Source organism: Carettochelys insculpta, chromosome 2 (genome assembly GCF_033958435.1).
Source record: "Carettochelys insculpta isolate YL-2023 chromosome 2, ASM3395843v1, whole genome shotgun sequence".
Lineage (NCBI taxonomy): Eukaryota > Metazoa > Chordata > Testudines > Carettochelyidae > Carettochelys > Carettochelys insculpta.
In genome coordinates, this window is record NC_134138.1 from 57966517 (window position 1) to 57979784 (window position 13268).

Below are 13268 nucleotides of genomic sequence, written 5' to 3' on the forward strand. Positions count from 1 at the left end.
GGTAGGAATTGGTTTGAACTTCCATGGACTCCCGTTAACTACTTTTGGACTATGCACTGAAGCACTTTCTAATTTTACTGGTAAGGCCTGCCATATTAATGTCTTCAGGCCCAGTCGTCGAATCTCATTTACTCCTAGTAAATTTTCATGCCCTATAATAGCTTTAATCTTATAAAATTTATTACCCCCTTTAACCTTAACCATAGCCATTTCTGCGGCTTTTACTTCGTGCAATCCCTGGACCCATAATTTTTTCCCTAATTTAGTGTGTGGGACAGATGGCTTAATTACTGAAACCTGTGCACCCGTGTCTAACAAAAATCTGATTGCTTCCCCTTCTATATGTATTTTAGTATAGGGCCTTGTGTCTCGATTAAACTCGGTTACTTCAGATACGGCCCTGTCTGAAGCAACCCCTAATCGTTTTTTGCCTTGTCGTCCACCCCATTCTTCCCCTTCTCACTGTCTCCGTAAGGGACAAAACCCTTCAATTTTGCCAAGGTGAATTGCTCCTCCGGACTCAATTTTCTCAGTTCACTTCTTGAAAGATTGCTGTTATTCAGCAAGAGCCCAAATACTGCCCTTTCAAGGGGGGAAAACTTTCGCTTTCCCTCTCCTTGCTTTCGGTTCTGCCTGCTCTCGCTTGCTGCTAGGACTTTCGTTTCCCCTACGCTTGTTGGAAATTTGAGTTTGCCTGTGACCGTAAACAAAGTACCCAGAGGACGTCCGACTACTGTCTGCAGCCACATGAGATCTCCTGCTGTAACCCCTGCTGCCTCACCGGCCCCTTCAACAGCTACTGCACTAATGGGTACTTGAGATGGATCCCCCAAAAACAAATAAGGATGGGGATGGCGAGCCTGAGCTGCTGTTAGTCCTAAGGGGTGTTGGCGATCTTGCCACATGATAAATGACATGCCAGCAATGGTATTTATCAGCTCCTCCTCAGTCCTAATTGATCCCAACAGTATGTTAAACATTTGTAATGTGCCTTCTGTCATCAAGGAGACGACAGCTGGAATGGTGACAGGCCATTGGGTGTTATCCTCTACCTCCCGGCTATTTGCAGCACCCCCGACCATCGGGAGTTTCGCACTAAATATCTAGCCTCTTCTTTATCTACTAGATCCGATCCAAACTGTAATACTAACCGACCTAACCACTGGGGCAACGGTTCACCGGGTTTTCTGCTGGTGCTGTCTAACAACTCTTTCCATTCCCCCAGGGTACAGGTCCTTAACACAATCTTAGTAGTTGCTCCCCTGGTTTGATCATGTTCTGTTCGTGTGACTGCTATAGGAAATGCTCGTACTACTCCCATCCCTTCATCCATAGTCTGCTCACGTTCCCCTTTTCCTATGCTAGTCGGTCCTTCCCCCTTTTCCTCCAGCTGCCTGAGATCTGGATACAATGTTGGGGCTGAGGGGACCGCTGACTCAATCACCTCTGGGGGATATGGGGGAGGTGGCTCTCTTGGAGCTGACTCCCCGAGCTGGGCGCCCCCCTTCTCTACTTCCCCTAGTCCTCCTGGTTTTTTCTCCGGAGCAGATGTCTTTTCCCGTCCCCTGACCAACGACCTAGCCAATCCTTCTAACGTGTCTAGGGTGTATAACAACTTAACAAATTTCTCTGCCACGATTTTTAACAATCGCCTTGGGTCATGATCATCCGCTTTTACTTTATGAGCTATTCGCGCTTCCCAGCACTCCTCAGCTGTCTCTACCAGCAACCTATGTTCTTGTCCCCCGTCTTCCAAGGCATATTTCGGAAGCCACGGGTTCTTTTCTTTTGTAGCTTTCTCTACACATCCTAAAAACACTTTATAAGCATGCATCTGATTCTGCTTGGGATCCAGTGGTTTCTGTATCCCTTCCAACTGCAACTGCTTCTTTTCCTCCCTGGCATTAAACCTCGACCCTGGGTGTTTTCTTAAGACACAAGCCAGTCCCTCAACTGACACTCCCATAGTATACTTTCTGTCATCCCCCTTATCAAACAGACATACATCAAGTCCCTGTTGTCTGCCCTGCTCGGTTTCCAATTTATGGAACTGAGCATGATAAAATAACTCCTCAGGGTTTGACTCCCTCCCTGTTGACTCCCACGGGCATCCACGTCCCAAGGGATAAGACCCTTGACTGCCTGTCCGTGACACCATGACGATGTGCCGACCTACTCCGGGTCCCGTGGATGCGTGTGGGGTGTGATACAGCAGGGGGGAGTCGGGTGGCCCGGGACCGACCACCCCACCTTTATGGCAGCCTTATATAGTGTAGCAGCAATATGTGATTCAATGCATCCGCTTTAAAACCTAGGTTTCCACAATATTATGAGTACCAGGAACAATAACACTCCGATTGTGAACACCACAATGCCCTGTGGCCGTTCTAAGTCCCAATAATTTTCTATACAGCCCCAGCTAGTCCAGCTAGTGGTATTTACCGATAGTGATTGATTCATTTATTCGTAACTACAATTACTTAACACTTGTTTTATTTATATATATATATATATATATATAGTTATTTATTTGGCATAGACTAAACACTAGGTTACATATAGCTGTGTATAATTACCTGTGACTTACCAATAACATCCAATGCTCCCACATCTCACCAACAACTACGTTACAGCGGCCCTTCAAGTCAGAGATACGGCTTGGTTGGGACCTTTCGTGGTGGTGACGTCCGGGTGATCAGGCCGGGGTCTGCTGTCTGGACTGGAAGTTTGGAAGTCTGGACTCGTGTCCAGGCGCCTACACCCTTATTCCTGCTAAATCACCTTTTATACTGTTTCTTACTTGGGGGTTTGATACCTGGCCAATTAAAGCGTTTGTTACCTAATTTGGGCTTTCTATCCTCCCGGCCTGTCAGAACATGTTACAAGATTTCCTCTGTCCTTGGTCTTTTTCTGAACCTCCCCCCGAGACCCTCTGATATTGTGCAACCAAGATGTTCTCTTTGGGGAGCTTCCAGCTGCTAGCCCCAGCTGTTCTCTTTGGGGGCTTACTATCTGCTTGTCAGGATATTCTCTTTGGGGACTCTCCAACTACTTGTCAACTTTCTGATTTCTTTCTCCTGGCCTGACTTCAGACCTTCCCGCCGTTGTATGATAGCGTTCCAAGATGGAGTGTATGGTCATTCTGCCTTACGAGTGAGGCCCAGCCACCAGGTGCTCATGCTCCCACAGGCCTGTTCACTGGCCACTCTGCTCTGCTTCCTGCTGGGGACTGCAGGGGCAGTTGCACCCCTCCCTTGGAGCATTGTGTCCAGAGAGCAGCATGGCCTGGCATTGCCTCGCTCTGTTTGCCCTGCTGCTGACAATGCCTGCAGGGGCACTGACTTCTGCTGCCAACACCAGCTCTATGACCACAGCTAGCCACCTCCCACCTGGGGGGGCACATGGGCCCTCATGCCCCCTCTACATGTTGCCCCTGGTTTGAGAGGTAACCCTCAGAAGAGTCGGTTTCAAAGGTTTACTGGTATATAAACATAGGGGGTCTGAATCTCAAGTGATAAGCAGTTGAATCAACAGATTGCATTCAATATTGCTGTACAGGTTCAAATTCTCTCTAATCCAGCACCTTTTGGACCAGACCTGTGCTGGATGAGAGAATTTGCCGGACTAGAGGAGGTCAGTATAGTCTAGCACATTACCAACACTTCCACTATTTACTGTGCTCTCAGAAGACTTCTAGAGGTTCTTCTTGGTGGTCACTTGATAACAAGTAGGATATCTTCATGTCACCCTCCTATTTGTGAGTCTGTTGATGGGTGATCAGCCCGATTCTTGATCTGCATATCTTATTACAGAACAGGCAGGTGTTAGTAGCTGTTGGAGGGGCATGGGGCAGTTTTTGATGCTCTTTTCTTCTTCTTTGCCTGTCTGCACTGCGGTGGACCTCTCAGATTGTGCCACCCCTCATGGATTATCGTTCTCCACTGGGAACAGTCTTGACTAAGGTTCTTCCAAATGTTGACAACGATGTTGCCCTTTTTCGTAATGTGCCTTCAGCGTGTCCTTATACTGCTTCCACTGGACCCCAACGTTCCTCCTCCTTCCTCCAGTTCAGAAAACAGAATCTTTTTTGGGCGGTGTTGATCAGACATCCGAACCATGTGAGCAGTCCAACAAAGTTTTTGGTGAATGATAATGGCCTCTATGCTGGTCATGTTTGACTTTTCCAGAATGCTAGTGTTCGTGTGCCTATCCTCCTGAGAGATGGTTAGGATTGTCTTGAGGCAGCATTGATGATATGGTTCAAGTGGCTTCAAATGACGCTGGTACGTTGTCCAGGTTTCACATGCATATACAGATTACAGATGTTGCTGGATGAGAAAGTTCTGGGCTAGAAAGGTTCAACCTGTATTATAAAAGTGTGTAGAGTAAAGTATTTTCTGAAAGATAATGACAAACTTGTAATTGATATCACTGTGAAATGGATGTATTAACACGAAATGAGGCAATATGGGTACTTTCTGATATTATGCTTTAAAACTTTGGTTTTCAACCTTTCCAGATATCATGTCCCTTTCAGGCCTCTCATTTGTCTTGCATACCCCCAAGTTTCACCTCACTTAAAAACTACTTGCTTACAAAATCAGACACATAAATACAGATAGTCACAGCACACACTTACTGAATGATTGCTTACTTTCTTATTTTACCATATAATTATAAAAGAAATCAATGGGAATATTTCAGTGTATAATATACACAGCAGTATAAACAAGTCATTGTCTATATGAAATTTAGTTTGCTCTGACTTCACCGGTGCATTTTTGTAGCCTATTGTGGAGCAAGGCAAACATATAAATGAGTTGCTCTACTCCTCGGAAGATCTCTGTGTACCCCCAGGGATATGTGTACCCCTGGTTGAGAGCCACTCATTTAAAAACTGTGGCTAAACAAGGTTTCTTCACAGAAAAGGAGAGAAGGAAGCTATTTATCTATCTCCTGTGTAGATTAAGCATGTTGGAATCAACATAATGGATGCCCATTTTAAATAGAAGGATGGGGAGCCCTCAACATGCAGTCATCTTACATCTCGAAACAAAATCATTGGAGTTTAGTAAATTTAAACAAAGACAGAAGCCATCTGTGGCACCCATTACTAGAGAGACTCAAGAGAACAGAGCTCTTGTGAGCTGAGAAAGATGTGTCCTTCAACCACAGGAAAGGGCAAAAAAGAATGGAGAGTTTCAAGTCTCTGGAAACTGAATATAGGTGGGAAACCTGCTTAAGCAAAATTTTTCACCCAGGAAAACAAGAGAAGCAGCTTCTGGTACTTCTGTGGAAGGTCTTGATTGAGGGAAACTCAGATATGACAGCAAAGATTGGTGACAGAAACCAACTTGAACAAAGTCTATACCTTGCTAGACTAAGGCTACTGCTACACCACCATTCTCCCATCAGAGGTGCCATGGTAATGAGGCAATTCAAAGCGGGCTAATGAGGCGCTAACATGCATATTCAGTGCCTGATTAGCATAATGGCAGCCATGCAAACGTTTTCGAATTGTAGATTGACAATGAAGATGGGGGCAGCTTAGAAATAAATGCTCCACTTTGACATTCCTTGCTCCCGCAGAACAAGATTGGAGTAAGGGAGTGTCGAAGTGGGATGCTTATTTCGAAGCTGCCCCCATCTTCACTGTGAATCTGCAGTTTGAAGTCTGTTCATACAGCTGCCATTATGCTAATGAGGCACTGAATATGTATGTTAGCACCTCATTAGCCTGCTTCGATTTGCCTCATTACCATGGCATTTCCGACAGGAGAATGGTAGTGTAGCAGCAGCCTAAGTTTTATACCTTTTAGCTGTGTGTTTTCACTTTTATTGCATTGAAATCTTCTGTAACTTTATTCTTTTTAGTTGGCACCACTTTATCTATGACCTATAGTTAAAAAATCTGCTTTATTTTCACTATAAGCCATCTCAGTGCTGTGTTTGCAGGGAAGGGTATATTTATCTCAGCTAACTCAATAAGCTGTGATGTGCTCTTTTGTCTTTAGAGGAACAAAGTAACCTTATTTCTCTGAAATGCCCAGCCTTCTCCCTGACAGTGCAGGGAACAATGTTTTGGGAAAACTTAAGACTAGGAGTGTATTAGGGACACCTTGCCGGTTGTACCCAAGACTGCTGGAAGCAGAGTGGTTGTAGACTGGCTTCTGGGGTCAGAGCTGCTGAATTAGGGCTCTAGCACACTGGTATTCTGAGTGTGATGTGCTCCTAGGGTCACTGTGAGTGTCTCAGGTGGGGAGCTACAGCAGCAAAACATTGTGAGGTGCCCGGTGAGATGCAGGGCAAGTGGTGACTCAACCCCGCATTGGTCTGGATTCAAATCAGATACCATCACATGTGAATTGCAGAAAATGGTGCCAGTGATTCAGTAGCAGACTCCTTCTCTTCTGAGTCAATGCTTACGTAGTCAGTGATCCACCACAGGGAGACATACGGTCCTTTTCTCTTTTTGTCATGTATTAGAAAATTTAATGCTGAAATGTTACGGTAAGTCATAATAATGGTTTAATATGCTTGATTCAGTATCACTGGTGCAATGACAACATTCAAATATGATCCAACCTAAACTCTTTTAAAATTGATTTTAGCAGAAAGCACTTTTGGTAATCAATCGCCATTATAACACACTGCAAACCGGTGTCATTGACAAGGAAACAAAACACTCTTTCTGCTATACTAAAGGTTTTGCAGATGTTAAGAAAGTACAACTTCTATAGAGGCTCAACATCAAGAGATTATTTTTTACCACATGCAAACATTAAACAGAGAACAAAAGAAAAATCTTTTACTTGTGGAAGTTTAAAAGGATATTTTCAAGGTTAATTTTTTTAGGTTTAAATAAATTATTGAGAAGCATTTTTAAAATCGTCTCCTGGTTGTCCCCAATTTTCCTTGTCTTTAGTACTGTTTAATTCTTGTTTCTCTGAGACAGACTGAGCTACGTTTTCCAAGAGGCCCCAGTTTAATGCCCAGTTTAGCTTCCAGTTTATTTGGTAGTTATTTGTGTAGCTGCAGCTGCTCAAAGGAGAGGGAGAGAGAAGCTGGCTACATCGGACTCCCTTCTTTACCTGCAGTTAGACCCAGCATTGCCCACCTGCAAAAACTCAGCATGACCAGTTTCCTGTGCAAAGGGAGCAAGTAGGCAGAGTGGGAGATGCTGGGGGACCACCATTCTAAGCAGCTTGTTCCCCTCCTACACCAGCTAATGTTTGCAAGAGAAAACAGGCATAGGTAAAGAGTCAGAGAATCATTAACTATCCCCTCTGGCTTTCCCATTCCATCCTGCATCAGAGAAGTCTCAGATAAAGTCATGGCCTGCCAGGCAATGGAAGTGTGGCATCAGTAAGCTTACTGCCTTTGGGGATGTTTACCAGCATGTTGCCTGAGTGCAGTGTTCAGGAAAAGACATCAGACATGCAGCTGGCCATGGATCTGCAAAGTTTGTTTGGCTGTGAATTTCCAGTCTTTGTTGCCAGTATGGTACATGGAGCATGTGGCCCACCTGCTATTCTGCTGACCTCAGCAAGGTTTTTACCTAATTTTCTCTGTTTTGTGTAAGTTTTGTGTGAAGCAGCACTGTTCCTCTCTGCCACTAATAGAGTTACAGCAGGGATGAAATTAGCCCTGTCCATAGCTACCCCCAGCCCAGTTTATGAACCCCTGCTGGAGACCCTCATCTTCAAGGTCTTTCTCTAGGACTGAACACTTGCCTACAGCCTCCAAATTTCTCCATTTACTGCTGCAGGGAATACACCTAGGATGCCCTCACAAATAGCTGGACACTTTCTCATTTGTGGAGCCGTTCCTCGGAGTGAAAGAGCGGGAAACTATTGGAACCCTCCTCCCATCAGGAGCAAGCAGGGAAAGTGACCTTCTCCTTTCTGGCACCCTTTACCAAACACAGGTATTTGACATCTTTGTTTCTTCAATACAATAATTTAAAAATTTACCATCTGTGCAATGGATGTTACTGGTCAGCTGGCACAGATCAGGAACAACCCACCAAGCTTTTATAAGCACTAGTGTTCTTAAGGAGTATTGTGTGCTATCCCTGCAAGAGCCTTACTTTTATGCTCTGTTCTTCCGAGCTGTATTACAGTATTATTGTTTGTGCTATTGTTGTAGCTGTGTTTGGCCCCTGCAGGATATTAGAGAGACAATATGGGTGCCGTGAAGAGCTCTGCGTAAGTCAAAAGCTTATCTCTTTCACCAGGCTGAAAAGATATTATCTCACCCACTTTATGTCTCATCTTATTAGTGTGAGAAGATGCAGTAATAATGAATTATCACACCTACACTACACATCTGACGCTCTTCAATAATGTAGTTAACAACCTGACCATTGGATGTTACTGTTGTCAGAAACACCTGCAAAGGATTGGGAGTGGGGGAAGGGGAGGGTTAGGAGATTATCTAAAAGTGAAGTTTCACTATTTTAATCTGAATAAATCCACGTTAGATTATGAGCAGAGCACAGCACAAAAAGCACCAGAGACAGTTGATACTGTTTTACCAGGTGGAAATTGATTCCAGTAATAAGGAAACCAGTTGCAAAAGTAATAATATCCAGGACTAAGATTTTAGTAATCATAAATCAAGTGAATCCTCTAAATTATTATAGATGGGCATGCTGACCCCCTGCCAAAGCCAAGGAAGTGGTTTTCTGTATGACATACTAGTGCCCCATGTGTTCTGGGGACAGCCCAATGAGAAATTGCACTTACTAGGCCTCCCCACCCCCCACTAATCCATGGCCACTCTGAACTGCTAATCAGCTTTAAACATCTGCCATTTAAAAATGTCTGTCAGCCACAAAAACATTTCCTCCTTTCTGCCCTGCACTGGAATTCACCACCCTGTTATACACCTACCCCTCGATTTACAAACTTCTGACTTACGAATTTTTGCTACAACGAACCATGTAAATTTATACCTATTTGTCAATTTATGAACATAATTTTCACTACGACAAAGAACCAACCTTGGTTTGAGCATTCACAGAGGAATACGGTACAGCCAGAGCTCCGCCAGGAGCTCCAGCCCAGGGACCCAGCTGGAGCCGGGGAACACTGGCAGCCCCAGGGCTGGGAGCTGGCTGGGGCATGGAGCTCTGCCAGGGGCTCCCACCCTAGGATCCAGGCAGTGGAATGCTGACAGCCCCAGGGCTGGGAGCTGGCCGGGGTATGCAGCTCTGCTGGCAGCTCCAGCTCAGGGACCCAGCTGGGCAGGGGACCTCTGGCAGCCCCACAGTGGCAAGTGGCTTGGGGCGGCACAGCCCTACCAGCAGCTCCACCTGCAGAAACCCTGGTGTGGGAAGGGAGCAGGGTGCAGCCGAGGGGCAGGGAGGGAGCTGTAAAAAAAGCGCTTGGTACAGCAGTACACATATAACAGAGTGCATGTGCAATGCTTACGCACCTCCCTCAGCTGCCCTGCTCATCCTAGTTGGTTCGCACACTTTGTTGGGTTCACGTCATCTTGACTGTGAATGAATTAACCTTCAAATATCTTTGCTATTTGTCATCATCACGGGTCTGAAATGTGAAAAAGTTTCTTGCGGGGGTGTTACTGAGGCCAAGGAGACAAAGAAAGCAATATTGGGTGATTTTTCTGGGAGTCTGGAACCAGTCAGAATTCTTTACATTGAAATCAGTGGAAATTTCATTTTTGATTTACAAATTTTCACCTTACGAACAGTTTTCATCAAACAAGTTATGTTCATAATTCAAGGGATAGGCGTATTGGGGAGCATTTCAATATTTTGTCCCAGAGCAGCAATAAATGTAGGGTCTAAAAATCCCATCCCTTAACAGTGAAGTAATTCTCAGCTTTGTCTTAGGTTATATAATACCTACTTCTAGTCCCAGAAGGTCTCACTACAATCAGACTTTAAAAACATGATGGCTACATCTACACTAGGACACTACGTCGAAGTAGCCTATTTCAATGTAAGAACATCGAAATAGGCTACTTCGACGCGTATCATCTACATGTCCTCCACGGCTGGTGATGTCGACGTTCAACGTCGAAGTAGCGACGGAAAACGCCGAAAGGAGCCACCCCGGAAGGAAATGCAGAGTGTCCACACACACCAGTGCTCCCCTTCGAAATAAGGGGCCAGCAAAGCCCCAAGCCGCTTCCTTAAAGGGCCCCTCCCAGACACACTCGGCCTGCACAGCACGAGATCCACAAAGCCGACAACAGGTTGCAGGCCCTGTGAATACAGCATGGACCCCCAGCTGCAGCAGCAGCAGCAGCCAGAAGCCCTGGGCTAAGGGCTGCTGCATGCGGTGACCATAGAGCCCCGCAGGGGCTGGACAGAGTGTCTCTCAACCCCTCAGCTGATGGCCGCCATGGAAGACCCCGCTATTGAACGTTGAAGTAGGGCGCTATTCCAACCTTCGGATGGGAATAGCGATTTCGACATCTCAACGCCTAACATTGATTTCAACGTTGAAATAGTACACAGCGCTTGTAGATGCGACGCGCTATTTCGACGTTGTGCTGGCTACTTCAAAGTAGCTGACAAATGTAGATGCACCCAATGTGTTTATATTTCTTAGAGTTTTAAAATGGTACTAGTTTTAATTTTCCTCTCCCCCACACAGTTCTGAATAGCTGGACTCGTAGGTCCAGGTTCTCAACATGTTTAAGTGAGTATATTTACAACATCTGATTTGTATAAGAATCTGGTCCTATAATACTGAGGGAATTGATTTTACAGCTACAGGATTTTAAAATGCCAGTCCCAATTTAAAAAAAAAATAAATAAAACTCAGATATCTAAGTTTTTTTTCTGGGAAATACAGACTATGGGATGGTTTGGTATAATATTTTTCAGCATGAATTTGAAATAAACTTCATAATGTGCCCATGTTTGGCTCATGCTGATCAATGTTTGCATTGCACCATACCCATATGTATTACAGAATACATGTCATGCAGTAACTGTAAGATTCAAGGTGTTGCACATCTATCTGTCTTAGAAAGATATTACCATTGTGCCCCTCAGAGTGATAGCTAACCTTTCAGCAAGTACATTAGATCAGCATGGTGGTGTCCTTAGTGAATTTCATAGAAGGTTCTACTCAGCAAATTCGAAGCTGTCTTGTATACATTTGTCATAATAACTGATTTTAAAGCCACCCATTTGTTAAAGCATCCTTACCACAGCCAATCCCATATTGCATTCCACAGATAAGCTCCCCTTACTCCTAGGAATGAAACCCAAAATACGAGTCACCATCTATTCACATTCTGTGTATGTTCTATACAATTAGTTGATCTGCTGCTCCCTTTGAATTTTCCCACCTATTTTTCTAATAGTTCATTTCTGCAGCTAGACTTTCCCTTTTGCTCTCCACAAAGGTTTCCTCTTGAGGCAAAATTCACCTTTGACATGGGTCCAAGAAAATATAGATTTACAGTATCGATTTTTGTGGCATATTCTGTACTCTGTGTGAAAGTTGCTGACTTCCAACTCCTTTCCCTTAAGGCAAAATTTTCCTACTAGATGGCTACAGCTGCAAAAACTATAATGTTCCTATAACAATTTATCACTAATATTTCAGCTTTGCTATGGGTATTTATCTTGTGTATCATGTTAAAGAAATTCCCTTAGTTTACTTCCTTTACAGATTAAATTAAGATTTGACGTAAGATTACGCTCTTTTTATCATATACAATAGGCATATACACAGTCTACTGAAGATGCATGGCTTCAGTATGTGGCAGGAAGGGGTGGGGCTTAGAGAAAACACACACATACACACACACACACACACACACACACACAGGCTATCAGGACTCCTTGCTGGATTGCAAAAAAGCTTTGCCCACAGATGGCCTGTGGGCCATGAGTTTATGGCCCTTGGTGTAGATAATACTTAGTTTTGCCTCAGGCACAGGAAACCAGACTATATGCCCTCTCGAGGTCCCTTCCAGGCCTATGATTCTGTGCAAGTTGCAATAGGGATTCAAGAATCTTTTCTGGGCCCAGTGCTATTATGTTGCCTTGTGTTATATCTTCTTATCTGTAAACAAGTTACTCATATAGCAAGAGTGTTGTATATTTGTGTAAGAGTATTATTTCACAGTGTGATCTTGAAGTAAAATATTTTAGAATGACGTATGTGCTGATGCATCTTTTTGTGAGGTCTGCCTGTGGCGTCAGGCATCATATATGATGGAGAACTGGTTGTCTGAAGATTAAACTAATTGGAACTCAACAAAAAAACTCTTGTTTGACTTGTGGAAAATATGTGTTGTGGTCTTTCTGCCACACTCCTAATGGAATTTCTGGTCTTATTGTTCCCAGATAAGATGTTCTTGTGTCCTCCTATTTCAGGAGCCTATTCTGTGCATGGCAACTATATTCTGGAAGCAGAGATAAACCTTTAGGCTATGTCTACACTAGCTCCAATGGCCATTTCAAAGTTTACTAATGAAGTGCTGAAATACATATTCAGCACCTCATTAGCACGCGGGAGGCCGTGGCACTTCAAAATTGATGCGGCTCACCGCCGCACGGCTCGTCCAGATGGGGCTCCTTTTCAAAAGGACCCCGCCTACTTCGAAGTCCCCTTATTCCTATGAGCAGATGGGAATAAGGGGACTTCGAAGTAGGCGGGGTCCTTTCGAAAAGGAGCCCCGTCAGGACAAGCCGCGCGGTGGCAAACCACGTCAATTTCGAAGTGCCACGGCCGCCCGCATGCTAATGAGGTGCTGAATATGTATTTCAGCGCTTCATTAGTAAACTTCGAAATGACCATTTGCATGGCCATTTCGAAGTTTGGGGCTAGTGTAGACACGGCCTTAGGGAATTAATTGACCAACCCACTGTCAATGACAGCCAAGTGCCTAATTCCTTTAGGCTCCTTTCAGAAGCCAACCACAGAATTACTGTAACTGGGCTGTATGCAAGCGGAGTCCAGAAGGCTCAAGGAGATGAGTCCAGCTACTGACCCAAGACTAGAGCTGCAGCACAGCCACCTCTAATCAACTGGCTGGAATAGGAGCTCCTGCTCCCCCACTAGGTGTGAGAGGTGTGCGGTTCAGAGGATACAAATCAGTGTGAGCCCTATTGACTCCCAGCTCATGCTGGTCTATGCAGAGCCAGCATGCAGCTCCTTTCCAGGGATTGTGTAGATTTACCTGTGCAGCCGTTTTGCCCACAATCCCCCATACAGCCACTGTACATGGTTTAAGTGGTGCATGAGGCCTTGTGCTGGTGAGTTTTGCCAATGGTG